Genomic DNA, 19443 nt, shown 5'->3' on the forward strand with positions numbered 1-19443 from the left:
ATAGGATTTGAATAACAATAAATACGAAATTTGTATTTACATTAATTTAAACAAAGGTTCATATTTTATTAATTAAATTATTTACTTGATTTTCAACCGGCTATTGCCTAGAACGATTTCCATATCTAATAAATAACACCTTAATACCCGAACTAATAAATGTTATATTACGTGGTTTCTAAAATATATTTTTGGCAACTATTTGTAATTGAATCCGATATGTTTGATTACAGTCTTTATTTTGTTACTATCTTCATATTAATGTTGTGCTTATCCATACGGTTGGCATTTAGGTTTAAATTTTTTCACAGCAATGTAAAAACTGTCCCACAGAGGCAAGCCAATTATAGTTTTTTAGTTTTTAGATTAAAATACTTTTCGATAAATTATATCACATAAAAATAGTTTTATAAATAAATTATTACTTACATTATGAGGTTGTAAACATTTCAGTAAATATAATTTTTAATTCACCTTTGTCAAAACTAAATACCATAACAAATTAATAACACGGTCTGTTTAGTTTACATCAAAAGGTAATTTACGTTATCTTTATTACTAGTTATTAACAGTTGGATTATCAGATATATTTAATGACTATTGAAGAAAACATATAAATATTTGAACCACCAGAGGATTGGTATAACTTCCCTCTGTGAGTTTCAAGAATATTATTAAAGGTAATATTAAAATAAACAGTCTTATTAGTTTTATGAACCGAAGGTGGTATTATTGTACTATGTATAGCATTCTTATAGGGTGTTCATCACATTAAAAAATTTTTTTCTTTATATACAGCAATATTTGTATAGGGAACAAAAGGCTAAATTATACAAAACTGAAACTAGCTTTCGTGATAATAGAAGCCAAAACTGGCTTCTAATAATAATAAATCACTATCTCATAACTATACTATCCTGTTATCAATCATATAATCTTCTCAATGATAAAATTAAAAAATAATAGAATCATTTACATATAGCTGACTATAATAATATGGTATTTGTGCTATTCATACATAATTTGATACATCTAAGCCATAGTAATAAAATGTGTATTACAGATGTATTTTGCATCAGCTGTCATCCTGGCATTTGCTACCTTTCTAGCATTCGTCGATGTAAGTATAGAACATAGTTAATCCTTGTTTTATGATTTGTACTCAATAAAGATACATTTTGACCTGATAAATAATTAAATAAAAACCAATTTTATATCAATAGACGTCACATTTATACATTTCAACTAGTCCGAACTTATTTAGATTTTTATCAATTTTAATTGAGTGTTAAATTAAATAAAACAGTCTAGTTTGGTAAAAATATTGTTCGTTAGTTTTTTCCATTGTTTTTATGTATGTAGAGTGAGTTTTACCTGCGTATATCAGTATTCAATATAATATCGATAATATGTTATGTTCCTATTTTTTTAGTTTACGCTTGCAAAACCCGAACCTCAACCAAGCCAAGGTCCTCACTCTTAAATATCAAGGAACGGAAGGTGCTCTAGTGTTATGATCTTGTGAAATAACATTTTATGAAAATGAAACACGTGTTTTTTAGTGCATCCTGAAGAATACAAACTGAGAGTACATTTAGGACTCCACTTAAAACTAAAACTTTATAATGCTCATATAAATAAAGTATAAAAACATTTCCCTCCTCTATAAAAATGTGTGAATAAAAAAGTCTTGTAAATTTTGCATGTAAAACCGTCAAGCTAAAATATTGCTTTTCTTTTATTATCATCCTGGTTTCACCATAATCACATATTGAAATATACGATTGTGTTTTGGTATGACTACATGGCATGACAAACCTGTGTTGGTATCAGATTTTTATATCAACTTAATCAAAGGATACTTGTATCGAGACGCTTTCCTAGGATGTTTAATCGATAGCTTGGGTTGACTGAGAATAATTGTACTGGTTTTATTTTAATCCCCTTTATTGATTAGGTTTACAAAACATGAGAAGAGTTTTATTATTAAACATAAAATGTGGTACTTAAAATAGAAAATTAAAAAAATTATATTAATATTAGAAATAGTTTTATAGTTCCACATCGTAAGATTAAATTAAATACGTTTTTGTAGATATTAATGCCAAACCCAAATTCAAATCACAGTTACAAATATGGTGAAGATTATTGTAAAAACTGGAAAACGGAGTTTAAAATGTTTAATTTGTGGGGTATTGTTGGCAACGTTTAGTTCCGTTCAGCCCCAAACAAATAAAACACAAGTTATGGTTTGTATACGTTAAAAAGGGGAATTTGCTGTATTTAATGTTTTGGTGCACTTTAGTGTAAATACAACATAACGAACGAATAACTATTACCCAATCTTACGTTTATGTAAATCCTGTATTAATAAACATGTTCATAGCTCATACACAAAAAGGTTTACAAACATATAGTCTATCAATATAATTATATAATTATGTTTTTTTTTTTTGAGCAGCTATATAACAAATCATTCAGTGCCGAAGGCAAAATAAATAATCTTCCCTAGAATTGCATAGAAAATCTTTGAAATCAAATTTTGTCCAAATTTGGTACTTGCGTGCCAAATTTTGATACCTGATATTTTTATTTTTTAAGTAATAATGCTGAAAAGTAACCATTAAGAAACCAAAGTGTTTCGAAACCCTTCAATCGAGAAGACAACATTTGTATACTCATCACAACTGGGATACGATGAATTCTACATACTAATACGCTTATGATTTTTTATTACAAAACTTCAAAAATGCATATATACCATCTACCATATGAAGTGCTTGAATACATGTGCGAAGAAGTAAATTAAATGTAAACAACAATTAAAAGGAATCTTATAAAGGAAAATCTCAAAAGCGTTATTTGCATTTCGATCCTGTTAGCAGTGTTTAATTTCAAGCTCCTTCAACAAACGTTGATGTTATTTGTTTGCTTTAAGTCAAACAGACTAAGTAACCGTTACATCAAGACCGTTTTATATTTACTTTTTGCCGCATTTCGTTTAGTTAATAAAGCATGAATTGATAACGTGAAATTGGCTATTACTGTATACTAATAAACCAACTTAAACATAAAACCGTATAGAATATAATTTGTTTACGTAAAAACTTTCTTGTTTTTCTCAATTATCTTCTATAAAATAACACAAATAAATGATGGCCTCCTAAAAGTGGATACAGAGTAAAAAAACTAGTTGTTTTAGTTTTTTTTTTTTTTTTTTTATAGGTTGCGGCCTCTTTAAACCTTGCATTTGCCCGTCCACATAGACTAAGCGCCCGTGCGTGGATCGTTAACAGCAAAGCAAGGAGTGAGCCGGTACAGTACAAAGGTGAACTGTACTGATAAGTTATCGGCAGTGACCAGGATCCGAGCCCACGACATCGCTGCCTTGGGCCCGAAGTCCGCGACGCTACCAACTGAGCCACCGACTCACTACAAACCACTGTAACCACTGTATTCCAAAATTATTTTGGACGTAATCCATTTCAATGAATCAAAATCAAAATAGGAAAAGAATTGGATCGTTGTGTTCTCCAAATCAATTTTTTTCCATCGAAAGGTCTTAACATTTATCAACGAGCCTATGTTAAGTCCATACAAAAGTTTATTGAAAGTTCAATCAACTGTTAACATATGTATAAAACCAGCCAATGATGAGTTAGAAATATTAAAGATTTCATTTATAGTTTATTTGGTAACGGTGGTTATATTTTTGAAATTCAAAACCTTTCAAAAATCATCTTTAAAATAAAGGTTATCGTCGAATAACAAGTTAACTGTGCTTCTAATAATAAAAAATAGGCTATTGTGACACTTTAAATGGTCCACCCTTAATAAAGAATATAAATTTGTTTAGACCTGCATGTAAATTTGCTCGATTAATCAACTGCTGAGGTTTTATAATGTCAAAAATTGTCTGACAATTTAAGACCTGTTAACTAAAAATAATAATATAAATTATCTATTTTATCTTCCCTAACTATTTAAATCCCTCTCGTTTTGCTAGCAGCAGCCTTATTCCCAAATGATTGACGCAGCGAGGTGAATCCCAGCGTATGAAAGTTTAATGACATTGGCAATACCAAGGTTTATGGTGTAGGGCCTACTTCGATGGATATTTTAGATGGGTATATTCAATTCCCTATACTGACTTACTAAATATATAGTAAAACTTTGGTCTAAATATGTTATCGTAAGCACTGCCGACATAAATTAAGTTCTTCCTAGATTTCCACGGTCCACTTATTCTAGAATTGTTGTCTTCTGGTTATCGACCGAATCATTACTCTCACTATCCTACGTTTCGGTCTTGACGTATCGCACCATTCACAGGTCAATTTGACTCCGCACGGATAAGAAATAAAATTTTGATTTATCATTTGTGGAGAATCAAGTAACCCTGAGGATGGTGCTTTATACAGGGTTATTACAAATGATGTTCCTGATTTTGATTATAAATATTACTGGGTTAATTTGTTCCAAGACTATTTCAGTTGGTACCATTGGAAATGAAAACTCAGAAAGTTTCTTGGTTTGGGTGCATATCAGCTGTTTGTCAAGTCAATTGTTGTAAGTGTTGTGTCATGGTTGAATTTGAAGTCAGGAAAGCTTTTTGCCAGTTGTAATATTACATTAACAACTTACACTAACTGTTATTAGTGTGCAACGACACTTTAGAACCAGGTTTAACGATGATCCTCCTAGTAACCACTATATTGGCAAGTGACCCTTGAAATTTAAGAGAAATTGCTGCATTTGAATGTTACTTGTAGTAGGGCTGAACTTAGCAATGTGCTGCCTGACATATGGAACGAGCTCGGTGGTCCGAATAATGACACACCCCTGAACTGGCCTACAAGATCTCCGGACATCACCCCCTGTATTTTTTTTCTTGTGGAGATACATCAAAGATAAGGCGTACACACCACCATTATCAGATAGCATACTTGAGATCCAGCAACGGATTACCAATGCTATCGAAACAATAGATCAAGACACACTTTTCAAAGTCTAGCAAGAGCTTGACTACATTATTGACATCTGTCGTACCACAAGGGGTTCCCGTATCGAGCATTTACAGTTCTGTGTATCTGTGTCGAAACTTTTTGAGTTTTTCAAAAGTTGTAACCATTTTATTTCTTTGTATAGCAAATAAAACTATATTTTATGTATGTTTGAAATCATGAACATCATTTGTAATAATAATAATATTGTTGTAGGTATATCGAGGCCGAAACGTAAGACCACAATTCATACATCTTTTTTTGTGATTAGCGGCCTCTTTTGATCTTGCATTTGCCCGTCTACACAGACTAACTGCCCGTGCGTGGAACGTGTCTAGCAAAGCAAGGGGTGTGACCAGGATCCGAACCCACGACATCGCTGTCTTGGACATGAAGTCCGTGACGTTACCGACTAAGCCACCAACTCACCTATTAAGTGGTACATAACGTTGTTAGAGCACAACATATTACTGACTAGCTTTTGTTGATCGATTCTAAAAGACCCTTAATTTAATTTAGGTCTAAAGGTACAAACCACATGGTTGAGGCTGGTGAATGTACAAGCTACCTAGCTACCTAGTCTAGCTATTTAGGTTTGGTAAAAAATGTAGTGTGGGCTGGAATATTCTGTTAAAATGATTTAAATTATATTTGTGTTTCTCGTAATACTAATTGTAAAATGCATAAAGTCTATGTTTTATGAACCATAATAATAGTCCAAAATGAATCATTTGACATGTAGATACTCCCTACAACACTGTTCAAATTTCAATGCAGATTTAATCTGGAATGAGTTATAGAGTGGTATTATTACTGACTAAACTGCAATCTCGTTTATCATATTAAAAGCCACCCTTAACCTTGTTGACGTCACGATTAATACAATATAGCAGATTATTTATTACCTCCTTTAATATTACATTAGTAAAAATTACCTCAGTTATTAAGTGTCTCTGTTTTCTATTTCTTTCTTATGAGTGTATGAAAAACATTATTACCAAATATTTATTAGCCTAATATACCTACCTGAACTGTTTTGTTTAAAATTTATACGATTACGAGTAATAAATAATTCTTTAGATTGTTTATACTTCGTTTGTTGTTTTTCAAAGGCTTTTAAATACTGTACTTATCTGAAAAATCTGAATTTAAATATTACACTATTAAAAGTACTAAATAATTAATTAAATCACTTGAGACGCACGAGCTAGATTTATTGCAAAAAGGGCATAAACATACGTTTTAGAATATAGGCCATTTGGCTGTAGAACAATCCCACTAAATAATCGTAAAGATATCAAATGTTTTACTACAGGATGGTATTTTGTCAATTTATTAATATTTTTATCATTGTAACTGGTTAACCTAACCACGTTTGTATTGTAACAAATCGTGTAAAATGTAAAATCAAGTTAAAATCAAGTAAACAATCATCTTTAGCTCGAAAATGTACTGTATAATCAGTTGCTGTGTTGGACGATTTTAAAGTGATTATAGTGACCAATCCTGGACGATAATATTTGAAAAGTAATATTGTAGCCTTGAAGATCTTACATGCAAATTTTATAAGACTTTTTTGTATATTTCTAAAGAGGATAAACGGGAAACTATTTTATTATTTATTAACATGATAATATGATCATTATGACGTTTTAGTTTTAAAGTGGAGTCCTAATTGTACTATCAATTTTTATTTTTCAGGATGCAATAAAAACACGTGTTTTATTTTAATAAAATGTTATTTAACAAGATCATTACACTAGTGCAGCTTCCATTCCTTTATATTTAAGACATAGTTCCGGTTGCAGGTTTCGGTTCGGGTTTCGCAAGCGTGAACTAAACAAAAACAGGAACTTAATATGTTATCGATATTATATTCAATACTGATACACACAGGTAAAAAGCTACTCATATCAAAAATCGTACCCGTTACATTACATAAAACCAGTGAAAAAAAAACTTACAAACAATATTCCTAACAAAAAAGGTTGTTTTATTTGATTTAACACTAAATTAAAATTGATAAAAAACCTAAATAAGTTTGGACTAGTTGAACTTACACATGTAATGTTTATCACTATACATTTTGTTTTATATATTTTTCAAGTTGAAATAGAACTCAACTGAGTACATATAATAAAAAAAGTATTAGCAATGTTCCATACTTACATCGACGAATGCTAGAAAGGTAGCAAATGCCAGAATGACAGCTGATGCAAAATACATCTGTAATACACATTTTATTACTACGTCCAGACGTATCAAATCATGTATGAATATCACAAATGTCATATTACTATAAATCAGCTATTTATAAATGATTCTATTATTTTTTATCCTTATCATTGAGAAGATTATGGTAATTGATAACAGGATAGTTGTGTTTCTATTATCATGAACGTTAGTAACCGTTTTGTATTATTTAGCCTTTTGTTTACTATAAAAATATTGCTGCATTTAAAGAGGAAAACCCAAAATTTGGGCCAAAAATTGTTTAATGTGATGAACACACTTAAATATAAGAATGCTATATATAGTTCAATAATACCATATTTGGTCCATAAAACTAATTAGACCACGTATTACCTTTAATTATATTCTTGAAACTCACAGAGTAAATTAATAGCAATCCTTTGGTGGTTTAAATATTTATACCTTTTCTTCAATAGTCATTAAATGTATCTGATAATCCAACTGTAAATAGCTAGTAATAAAGATAACGTAAAGTACCTTATGGTGTAAATTAAAACATACCGGGTTATTAATTATTCATGGTATTTAGTTTTGTTAATGGTCAATTAAAAATCGTATTTAATTAAATGTTTACAACCCCATAAAGTAAGTAATAATTTCATTTATAAAATATTTTTTTTACAGTGTAATTTAAGCCCCATCGAATAATTATAAATAATTTAAAATCTCAAAAATATATAATTGGTTTGCCTCTGCGGGACAACTTTTTTACAGTGCTGTGCAAACATTGAAGCCAAAATGCCAACGGCGTAGATAAGCACAATATTAATATGATGATAGTAACAAAATAAATACTGTAATCAAATATATCACATTCAATCAAGAATAATAGCCAAAAGGATATATTAAAAGCCGTGCAGTATAAACTTTATAAGTTCAAAGTGATAAGGTGGAAATTATGGAAATATGGAAATTGTTGTAGGCAATAACCGGTTGAAAATCAAATAAATAACTTGAATTAACAAAATATAAACCTTTGTTTAAATTAATGTTAATTACAAATTTTCATTTATTGTTATTCAAATAATATATTAACTAATAATATTTACTATAATAGCAAATACCTAAAATAGTTTGATAAACTAATTACGAATATGAATTAATAAATTCCTGGGACTTTTGTAACAATAAACTTTACAAAATCATAATCCTACAGTTATATTTACTTGCTAGGAGTCAATAAATGTATTTCAACATGATATAAATAAACAAATATTGAACATGTAATAAATTAAAGTACCCTCATTAATCAATTAATAGCAGTTAGGCAATTAGTCTGACTATTCAGCTGCCCATATTTGTATATGGTAAATAGTTGATTCAAGAAATAAAACGGTTTTAGATTGTAACTAATACGACGACAAACCACGTATCAGCCACCAGCGCATTATACTGCTTAATACTTGTTAATATTGAATGAGAAACATATTACTGAACAGCTTTTGACATTATTGTTCAAAGGTTTTTTGCGGACTTTTCCCATCACAATGGTAAAAACAATACACAACGTTATTGTATAACGCTCTACGGTAAAGTCTCAATTAGACTGTATTGTTTATGTTTTGCATTTTGTATCATTACTTTACTGCTATACTGTACATATATTTGACTACTACTCTCAGTAAGGTATTATAACTTAGGTTGGGCTTTTGTGTATTGATAGTAGTACTGTGATAGTTAAGGATTATAGCCTGAGGGTAGGATCAGATTCCAGATCCCAAAATATTGTGAAATATTGTGATTTTTTTACCATCCTGATGGAAAATGTTCGCAATTAATCTTTGAACAACATTCACCATCTCCAACAATGAACCTCCAAAGAATTTTGCTATTGGTTCCAATATACTGGTATCCCGTTACATCAGTTTTGAAGGGAGTTAGATAGGCATAAACTATATGCTTTTGTGAATCATAATAATAATCAATATTAATTTCCTAAATGAATAATTTGACATGTAGATAGTCCCTTATAACACTGCTCAATATTCAATGCAGATTTAATCTGGACTGAGTTATAGAGTGGTATTATCATTGGCTAAACTGCAATCTCGTATATCATATTAAAAGCCACCCTTAACCTTGTTGACGACACGTTTAATACCAGACTTGTTATCTCTTCTTTCAATATTATATTAGTATAAACTACCACTATTATCAAGATACTATTTTTTATTTCTTATTTATGAGTGGATGAAAACAGTTATACCAAATATATTGAAATACCAACCTGAACTGTTTTCTTTCAAATTTATACGATCAAAAATAATAAATAATTTATTAAATTACACATTTGGTTTTAAATACATAGAATTCATTTATTGCAAACAAGGGCATAATTTTAATATTTATCTTAGAAAAGAAAGTGGAGTGGAGGAAAGTCCTTTTGACGTGGAATAAACCTAATATTAAATCGTAAAGATATTCGATTTATTTAACAACAGAACGGTATTTTATCAATTAGTCATTGTTTTTATCATTACAATGGTTTTAGCTAACTATCATTTTTTGGAAAAAACACACAAAATGAGTTGTGAAATTTTGGTATAGTGAAGGTATCAATTATCTTAAGTGCAAACATGCTCTGTAGGCTTTTTACATACTTCGTGTAATTGAAAATAATTAGTTTCAAAGAAAGTATACATAGATTTAAAGAAAGTATAGCAATCCAAAATAAGTTATATTTGAGCATTGAAAGTTGAACACGCATATTTCATAAATATATTATTCTGAGTTTTTATAAAGTATGAAGGAAAAATGTATTTCCTGATTACTATAAACATTATAAAGTTTTAGTCTCAATCTTTTAGTTTTAACCGTAATAATATATTAGTCCCAAGAGACGTATTATACTTTAAACGAGTTGTTACAATACTTATATTAGCATATTGGCTAAATATAAATTATTTTAAGCTGTTATTATTGTTATTATAGTTATTTAAATTCGATTAAAAAAGCAGTTGATAAGCCAAGTGTAAATTAATAAAGATGAATGTAGGTTGAGTGGCGTGATCTTGTAGTCTTGTTAGTGACTAAGGCCAACATGTTTCATAGACACAGCTGTTAATTAATAGCCCATCCAGCCAATGGCTAATAAGGGACCTACTGTTTATAGTGGACTCCGAACCACATTTCTGCCGAATTGGTCTAATTACCAATATAGTACTGCGGATGGTCGTAGTACTCACTAGTGTGGACGTTAATCCACACCAGGGAGTATGGCATCCACAGTGCATGCTTATAAATATCCACAACTCGTGACCTCCTAGTAGCTGGATTACAGGACGTAAAATGACTTGTATTTTATACTTATAATAGAGGAAAAGTATAGATTATTCGAACTGAACATTGTTTATATACCTGATATCAGATATTTGTAAGCATTTAACTTTTAGATTACAGAAGTGTACCTCGACATTAATATAAGTGAGTTATTCATGACCCAGTTTGAAATATCCAGGATTTAAGAAAACACGTTTTTAAAGCTTATACAGTTTTATTTCTCTTGATCATAACACAAGTGCAGTTTCTATTGCGTAAGATCCAAGAGACATTTATCCTTATATTAAGAAGAGAAGAGATTATGAGGCATTATGTCCACTACTTGGTTCAGGTTCAGGCTTTGCAATCGTGAACTAAACAAAAGTAAAAACAATTAACTTCATGAATAATTAAGATATTGTATTTTATAAAACATTAGTTATCAATATACTATTATATTAAAAACCTAAAAAAATTACTTTTTTGCTTAACATGTAGTTATGCATCACATTAGGTCAGTAAAAAAATACCAATTATATTACTAAACGAGCCTATTTTTTTACTCAGTGGACATATTATAACACTAAATTAAAATTGGTGAAATTCTGAAAAGGTTATACCGTCTTTAAGTACATGGCTGTGACACCTATTACTCTATTTACAAATAAACGTATCAAGTACTAAACAGAACTACATAAAAAAGTCAGAACATTTCATAAAACAGTTAATAATAACGTTTTATACTTACATCAACGAATGCTAGAAAGGTAGCGAGTCCCACAATGACAGCTGATGCAAAACTCATCTGAAATACAATTGAATGGCCAGATGTATCAATTTTAGGGTGGACGGTATGCCCAAGCGTAAATTTAAGCAGTTATACAGGCTGGGAAAAGTCCCGGGACGGCTAAACATTAAAAAAGTTAATAAAGACAAAACTACAAAACTTGGTGAAAATTTACTGGGCATTAAAATGGTTTATACACATTAATCAGTCAAACGATACCTCCTCTGGGATAGTAAGAGAAAAATCTTAAATTCAAGCAAATTTGCAGCATTGTATTATACTTATAAATACTTTTAATTTGCTGTACCTATCAGCCTATGCCCAAATTTGAGATTTTCTCCCGACTTCTAGCCGGCCGCCCTTCTGAGGAGGCACCGAATAATGTAATATAATGATTTTAATGTCCAGTAACTTTGTACCAAATTTTGTAGCTCTACATCTATATAATGTTTTTATATTAAACTGTCCCAGGACTTTTTCCACCCTGTATTTCAAGGAAAGTAAAACTTAAAGCTGTACTTAAAATAAATACTCATACTAATAATTTATAACATTAATACGAAAATTGTAAAAAAGTAAAGTTTTTGAGAGTAACTTTGATATTACATTGGCTACAGGACCAATAATTGAGCTGAAATATTTTACGAATAAATCCAATTTAAAGCCTACTACTATTTCACCTAACTTGTTTTCTAAGTTATCATAATGTGTTTCATAAATACATCAAATATTGTAGTTACTGTATTAGTATAAATCGGCCATTTGTAAATGATTCTTTTGATTGTTCCTTTTTTATTTAACATACATTTAGGCAATTATGTGTTTAAAATTAAGTTAGCTATGTTATCCATAATTATGAAAGAAAGCGAACGATTTTATTAGTTAGCCTTTTGTTTTATTTGAAAATGTTATAATAAGTTGCAACTAAAAAAGCCACACTAAAAAGTAAAATTTGGAAAAACGCATTTAATTTTATGAGCCTATTTAAATATTATACTGCTATATATAGTACTATAACAAAATCTTTGGGACATAAAATAAATTTTAAAAAATTATAAAATAAATTAGTATTACCTTAAAATAGATTCTTGAAACCCTCAACGTAAAGTATTTTATGATGTAAATGAAAACAGACCGTGTTATTAATTCGTTATGGTATTTCCTTTTGACAAAGGTCAATTAAAAATCTTTTTTGTTTAAATGTTTACGACCTCATAAGGTAAGTAATTAATTTGCATTATCTTATATATATTGAAATTAATGCGCCGTAAAATAGTTTATAGTTGGAATTTAAAATAGGATAATGGGTTTTTTCTGCGGGTTAATATTTTAACAGTTTTTTTCCGCCAACATATTAACTTATGCGATCTGATATTGCTTGGCAAAATATAAATATTATATGTGTTCAAGAATGTAAATGTGGGGCATAAAGATAGCTGTACAGCATCATTGACTAAGGAAATAAAACTTTGTTTCCCTTGTCTGTGACAGCACATCTTATAGCAATCTTATAGCATTAAGCAATCACTCTGACCACTGAGCTGCCCAAAATTTTTATGAAAAATGTATCTATGGCTTGTAAAAAATAAAAGCATAAACCACGTACCTGCCACCAGCGCACTTTACTGGTTAATACTAGAAAATATTAAATGTGAAACATGTTACTGAAAAGCTTTTGCTAGTAGTTCCAATATACTGGTACCCTGTTACATCAGTTTTGAAGGGTGTAACCAAGATTTTTTTTAAATTGTAATAATATAAAATATATCCGTGTTTTGTTAATTTTGTTTGAAAATATGTATTAAAACTCTGCTCGCGTTTTGTGCACTTTATTGATATAAGAGTTAAAACCAGTAATCATCAAACTTGCCCCTCAATCAACCCATGCTATCGTCCAAACCTCTTCGGAAAGCGTCTGAATGCACTTTTCCTTTAGTTAAGTCGAAAAAAGATACTAACACATGTTTTTAACCTTAACATATAGTCATATCAAAACACAATCGTACATTTCAAACCTATTTATTAATGGATATAAAGTACAGTTTCATCCCTTAATTTTAGTGACATCATCATACCGCGTGACACGCAAAAACAACCAGAATAACCGAATTCATAGTTCTCAGTTAAAATACTCCACCCCATAAATGTCATTCCTACGAGTAAAAAGAATTGTTTGGAAGCATCGTTTTTTTACCAAAGTTATGCAAGAGATCAAACAAACGAAAATTTCATTCATGTTCTCACCAAATATTTATACAATGATATTCTCCATTGAAACCATTTTTAGAATCACTTTTGTTGTCTTATTTACATACATACTATTACAGCATGTTATTTAAAAGACAGGTCAAAACAGTGGCGCATTAATTGTTTGCATTGGTAAAAGTAGTGTCATACAAACATAATCGGTATATTATTTTTCAGATAAATCACATTATCATATTTACGTCTTAACTTGAGAGTTTGGTTTCTTGTCTTTTGAATATAACGTATTAACACACCAGACATTTATGGCTGTTTTCTTTGTATTCTTTGAGGCTATGGCCATTTTTACTCATCATTTTCAAATACTTGCCAAATAAAATAAAACTTTCCAGGTAGTACCAGGCAGTAAATCCAGGCAGACTTAGCATGTACTTCAATATGCAATGAATACGTAAAGCGCATTCTAAATACACGATTGTAACCGTAAAGGACCTTTTACCCGTTTGTATGTATTTTACCGGCATTTTACATTGATTCGTATATACACTTTTAAATTAGTTCTTAGTTTATAGTTAGCTACTTATTTACAAAGATATTAAATATTAAATCGAATATTAAATGCAGTTTAAATAAAACACCGTTCCAAGCGAATGGACTAGTTAACATAATACTTTAGCTTATGTAAGCGTCATAAAACTGAAATTCATGAGATTATAACTTAGAAACATGTCAGTTTGACGGTTTGACTAATACTCAAAGTTAGACTAACTTTTAGTTTGAGTTAAAACTCAAAATTTAATCCCTCATAACTTTGCAATGTTAACAGCTTTCGGATAGTTCACTTGCACTGGATGTGAACATTAATAATTGAGTTTGTTTTGAGTACGTTATGTGTAAAAAGCTCTTTCAAACCACTCTCCAGTGCTAATCGCCTACTTAGCACTATGTATCGATTATACTTATATCTACAAACATTTTGCTTAGGGAATTTTGTTGTATACACCGTAGATTATTGGGTGAGTGTTTTTATTTAATTTACATATGCTTAGAATATAGAATGGTATGAATTTACCAGATTCTACACTGAAATATAATCTCGTATCTTCATGTTGTTTGCTCATAAAAACAATTTTGTATCCTTTTCCTTATTGGTTTTATGATTATTGAGATGTTCGGATTTGTCGTAAACGTCTCTCACTTGTTGTAAATAATCCAATACAATCTAACATCCAGAAAACATATTTAATATACCATCGCCTTGTTGTATAGGATCTATCAAGCCCAAGTCCATTACACAGAACACTGGACCTTGCTTGTTCACTGTGAATTAAAACCCAATCTTCCTGTTGGGTGTTACCTCAACTGATAATTTCAGTAAAGTGAACATTTGCTCAAGAATAGTTATTTAACATCATGATCCCGGCGAAATCTTTGTACTACCGTAAAACCTTTAGCAGTACAACAGACTGTACACTTATTGCAGGGAACTAATATACATAGTATCATTGTAATTCTGATAAAACTCCCAGCATGTAAGATAAAATTCCTCGACACGGAACGTCAACACAAAGGTGAACTCCCAGATGGTGATGACGTCATCAATATTCTGCTGTCTACGTTTTGATAGCATCTTTGTGGTCTTTTGTGTCTCTTTAGGCCACCCTACACAAAGGACAACACACACCTTTTTTTTTAAAAAAAAGAGGTTGGCGGCCTCTTTTAACCTTGTATTTGCCCGTCCACATACACTAAGCGCCCGTGCGTGGATCGTTTACAGCAAAGCAAGGAGTGAGCCGGTACAGTCCAAAGGTGAACTGTGCTAATAAATTTTAGTGGCAGTAACCAGGATCCGAACCCACTACACCGCTGCCTTGGGTCCGATCCCGCGACGCTACCGACTGAGCCACCGACTCGCAACTAATTGCAATCCTGCATAGGGACTGAATACACGAAGAATTACAAAAAGAGTTACCAATTGAGACATTTAGACCCACTATTCGTATAGGCCTATTGTTTTCTATATTGTTCTTACATTCTCATAATTCGACTCGTTTGTGATTTATTTTAGAATTATATTACTACGTGTTTATGTTAATATCGTATACTATTTGTAAACATTTACAATAACTATGTGAGACTGGTGAATGAGTATAAATTTCCATGATGTAGCTCATGGAAGTAGTGGATACATAGGGCTGCTGAGGAGTGACGTCACAAGAGCCATGTGGTGCTTAATTGACGGTTAAGCATCTGGTGGTAATGGTGCGTGACCTAGCACGTGGTGTGGTGGGTTACGGCATGGTGACGTCATGTTGACGTGTCAGACCTAGGGTGGATCGATATTTTCAAGGTTATTGTTGTGGTTTAAAAAAAAATCAGCATATCGGTAAAGGGATAAGTACCGATATGCTGATTTTTAATTCTTTATTGAAAAATCAAAATTTACATAAAAGGAATATAATTGTTTTGAAAACTTAAACCTAATACAGATCTAAGCTAAACTAAACATTTGGATCATAGAAGTTATAGGAGATCTACTACAGTAACAACAGTTGTCAAATTGTCATCCACACATGTCGCAAGCGAAACAGTGTTTGCATTGGTAAGAAGAGTAAATTACGATTTTTTTGTCCATGCATATTATACACTCAAAGTTTGTTTCTTTTATTGGAAACATAGTAGGAATTTTGTTAAATTTGAGAAATTAGCTATATATACGACATAAAACTGTGCGAGATAACTATTTGTACATGTTACCTTTGCAATGTTTGCGATATAATTTTTTGTTAATGAGATGTTGTCTTTAGCTAGTTCCACTACAAACTAATGAGAGACCCATCATACACATTCTTTTATGCTGTTTATGATTGCTATCTGGTATACAGCAAACATTCGCAATTGAAATATTTCCACTTTTGTCTTTGCATTTTATAAGATCGTCAAGTGAAAAGTTTGTTATTATGTACATATTACGAAAAGTGTTTGGATTTTGGTTTGCAATGTTTCTGTGAGAAAACTTATTAAAAACCACTATTTTATTATGTCACCATTATAAACATAAATTCAGAACTAAACTAAAATATCACTTTAATCCTGCAAGGTGTATCAGCTATTTAACTGGTATGGAAAAGTAATGTACACAGTGTTTCTACTTCTTCGTGAACAGTTGGCGGTACATGCGGGCAGAGCATTGTTCCACTAATTACAACCATATGCCACATTTGCAACATAGTACCTTATATTTCTAAGACTTGTTTATTCATCCAAATCGTTATGTTTTTGAATGATTTTTAAAATAACAAACATTTGGTATATTGTACATTGCTTAATGTTAGACGTACAAACGATCAAGCTATATAAAAACAAATTTCCCACTCTTTACCCTATAATTTACTATTTATTTAAAGCAAATGTTAACTCTCATTACTCTTGGTTGTATTGTAATCCAACGTATTTCTGTTTATCGTTTGTCCTTTTGTGAAACTGTTTGAATGTTTTTTTATTGCTAGTTGTAGTACAGAAAACTATTCAATTTAACTAATTCCACTGTTAAATATGTTCAAATGTTAGGTAAGGCTTCTTTCACCGTCAACCAGTCTTTCTAATATATCCATCACTTCCTTGCTAAATATGGATCTTTTTACACTAGATGATATTATATTTATTTGTTCTGGAATGTCTTGATGTAATGCTCTATTGTAGCTCAGATAAGGAATATTATCTGTAGTGGATGAAATAGTGTTATCTTGTATGTTGTTATTATTTAACTTTGAATTGTTGGATTCCATTTGTCTGTCTCTAGTGAAACCACTTTATGCGAGTTTACCAATCAGATAATATAGATGTACTGGTACATGTATAAATAATCAAGGTGTATAAGCTAAAAATACCCTCCTCAATACTGATATCTTCAATTAATTTTAATACAAATTACTGATTTTAGCAAACAATCTTTTTTAATAAGATGTTGTCTTTAGCTAGTTTCACAACAGACTGATGAGAGACCCGATCTTAAACCTTCTTTTATAGTTTTTTCTAATGGCTACCTAGAATCATTGTTTATATACAACAAACAGTCGCAATTGAACTATTACCACTTCTGTCTTTACATTTTATGAGATCGTTAAGTGAAAAGTTTGTTATTATGTACATATTACGAAAAAGTGTTTTTTGATTTTTTGGTTTGCAATGTTCCGTACATAAAACTTAATATAACCACTATTTTATTATTTTACTATTACAAACATAAAATTCAGATCCAAACTAAAACAACACTTTAATCCTGCAAGGTGTATCAGCTGTTTAACAGTTGGCGGTATGCGGGCAGAGCATTGCTCTACTAATTACAACTACGTGCCGCGGTTTAAACATAGTACCTTGATATTTCTATTTCAACAAGACTCACCCATTCATTCAAATCTATATGTTTCGAATGGTTTTTTCAAATAACAAACACTTGGTATACTACACATTGTTTAATCTACAACAAATAACCACTCATATACATAAAAAAATCGCTTCAATACAAAATCAACAGTAATATATAGCAATGAATGTTCCAGTAAAAATTGTGAATAATTCTTATAACAGTTTGTGACACAATTGGTATTCAAGTTTACCAATCAAATCGTAAAACATATAATGGTAGATGTACAAAGCGATCAAGCTATATAAAAAAAACCAAATTTCCCACTATCTACACAGTTATTTACTATTTAATAAAACAAATGCCAACTCTTATCAAATATTCTTGTTTGTATTTATAAAATTCAATGTCCAGTTCTGTTTATTGTTTGTTCTATGTTTGTCCTTTATGCGATAAAAATTAGTGGAAAGTGGTTTTTGGTTTTGTATTGCTACCTGTGGTACAGAAAGCTATTTAATTTAACTATTTTCACCGTTCACTATTTTCACTGTTAACTACGTTCACATGTAACGGTTTCTTTCACCGTCATCCAGTATCTCTAATACATCTAACACTTCCATGCTAAAGTCGGATCCATTTAAACTGGATGATATTATATATATATATGTATATATATCTGTTGAATATATGAGTGTCTTGATGTAATGGTTTGTTGTAGATCAGATGAGGAATATTATCTGTAGTGGATAAAATAGTGTTATCTTGTATGTTGTTATTATTGTACTCTGAATTGTTGGATTCAATTTGTCTGTTTCTAGTGTAACCACTCTATGCGAGTTTACCAATCAAACAATATAGATGTATTGTATAAACAACCAATGTGTACAAAATAAAATCCCTTCCTTCAATACTGTTATCTACAATTAATTTTAAAGCAAATTTGCGTTTTTTAGCAAACAATCTTTTACATTATATAAACCTACTGTGAGATATTTATATTAACACTATCACGTAAGCTACAACGTGTCATCAAGAGGTTGTGTACAATCCCTAACAAAATTGTTGACTTGCAAATTGTTTGTTATTTTAAAACCAATTCTGAAAAATATCCTTTTAATTCAAATGAAAACAAAATGAATTGACAAAGCGTGTAGACCAAAACTAATGCGGGTACTGGTAATTTCATTGTTTCAACGGTAGCTTCTCCAGTTAGTGAAGATCCCTGTAACGCCCGCATGTGTTTCAACGGTTCGTTCTTCGTGATAGAACATAGAACATCTATGCTCATCTATGCAATGTTCCAATCCAGAGAGCTGAAACGTTCAATCACCCCACTGTCATTGAGAAAATACTCTTTACTTGGTTCTTTTACGTCGAAGTAAAAAACATCGCAGCAAGCTAGATCTTTAAAGTTTTGTATTCAGAACGTTTCTATCTGGAACATTATAAAGTAAAACTATTTGACCATTGCAAACATTCATTAGTTAATTGTTAAATAGTGAAAGGATGGTAAAAGTAATATTCTACAGTTAGCCTGTTTGCAGCTAGATTCAGTCGTATATTTCAGTTTG

General features: G+C 30.7%; 3 long non-coding RNA genes across 4 annotated transcripts; 1 reads left to right on the forward strand and 2 right to left on the reverse strand.

Annotated features, from left to right (window-relative positions):
* The first annotated feature begins 574 nt into the window (after nt 1-574).
* On the forward strand, nt 575-1548 carry LOC129001354 (uncharacterized). The gene is made up of 3 exons (XR_008491425.1): nt 575-680; nt 1064-1120; nt 1433-1548. It is a non-coding gene; the product is annotated as an uncharacterized LOC129001354 (long non-coding RNA).
* Nucleotides 1549-6723: 5175 nt separating this feature from the next.
* LOC129001379 (uncharacterized) lies at nt 6724-7724 on the reverse strand. Of its 2 annotated transcripts, none has more exons than XR_008491449.1 (3): nt 7659-7724; nt 7173-7229; nt 6724-6839 (listed from the first exon to the last, which is right to left on the reverse strand). It is a non-coding gene; the product is annotated as an uncharacterized LOC129001379 (long non-coding RNA). The 2 variants fall into 2 exon arrangements; XR_008491448.1 differs by having other exon boundaries at nt 7615-7692.
* A 3005-nt stretch (nt 7725-10729) lies between these two features.
* On the reverse strand, nt 10730-12411 carry LOC129001366 (uncharacterized). The gene is made up of 3 exons (XR_008491436.1): nt 12376-12411; nt 11263-11319; nt 10730-10888 (listed from the first exon to the last, which is right to left on the reverse strand). It is a non-coding gene; the product is annotated as an uncharacterized LOC129001366 (long non-coding RNA).
* Between the last annotated feature and the right edge of the window lie 7032 nt (nt 12412-19443).

Source organism: Macrosteles quadrilineatus, unplaced genomic scaffold, assembly GCF_028750875.1.
Source record: "Macrosteles quadrilineatus isolate MER2022 unplaced genomic scaffold, UCM_ALF_1.0 Scaffold_8__2_contigs__length_117827958, whole genome shotgun sequence".
NCBI classification, from domain to species: domain Eukaryota; kingdom Metazoa; phylum Arthropoda; class Insecta; order Hemiptera; family Cicadellidae; genus Macrosteles; species Macrosteles quadrilineatus.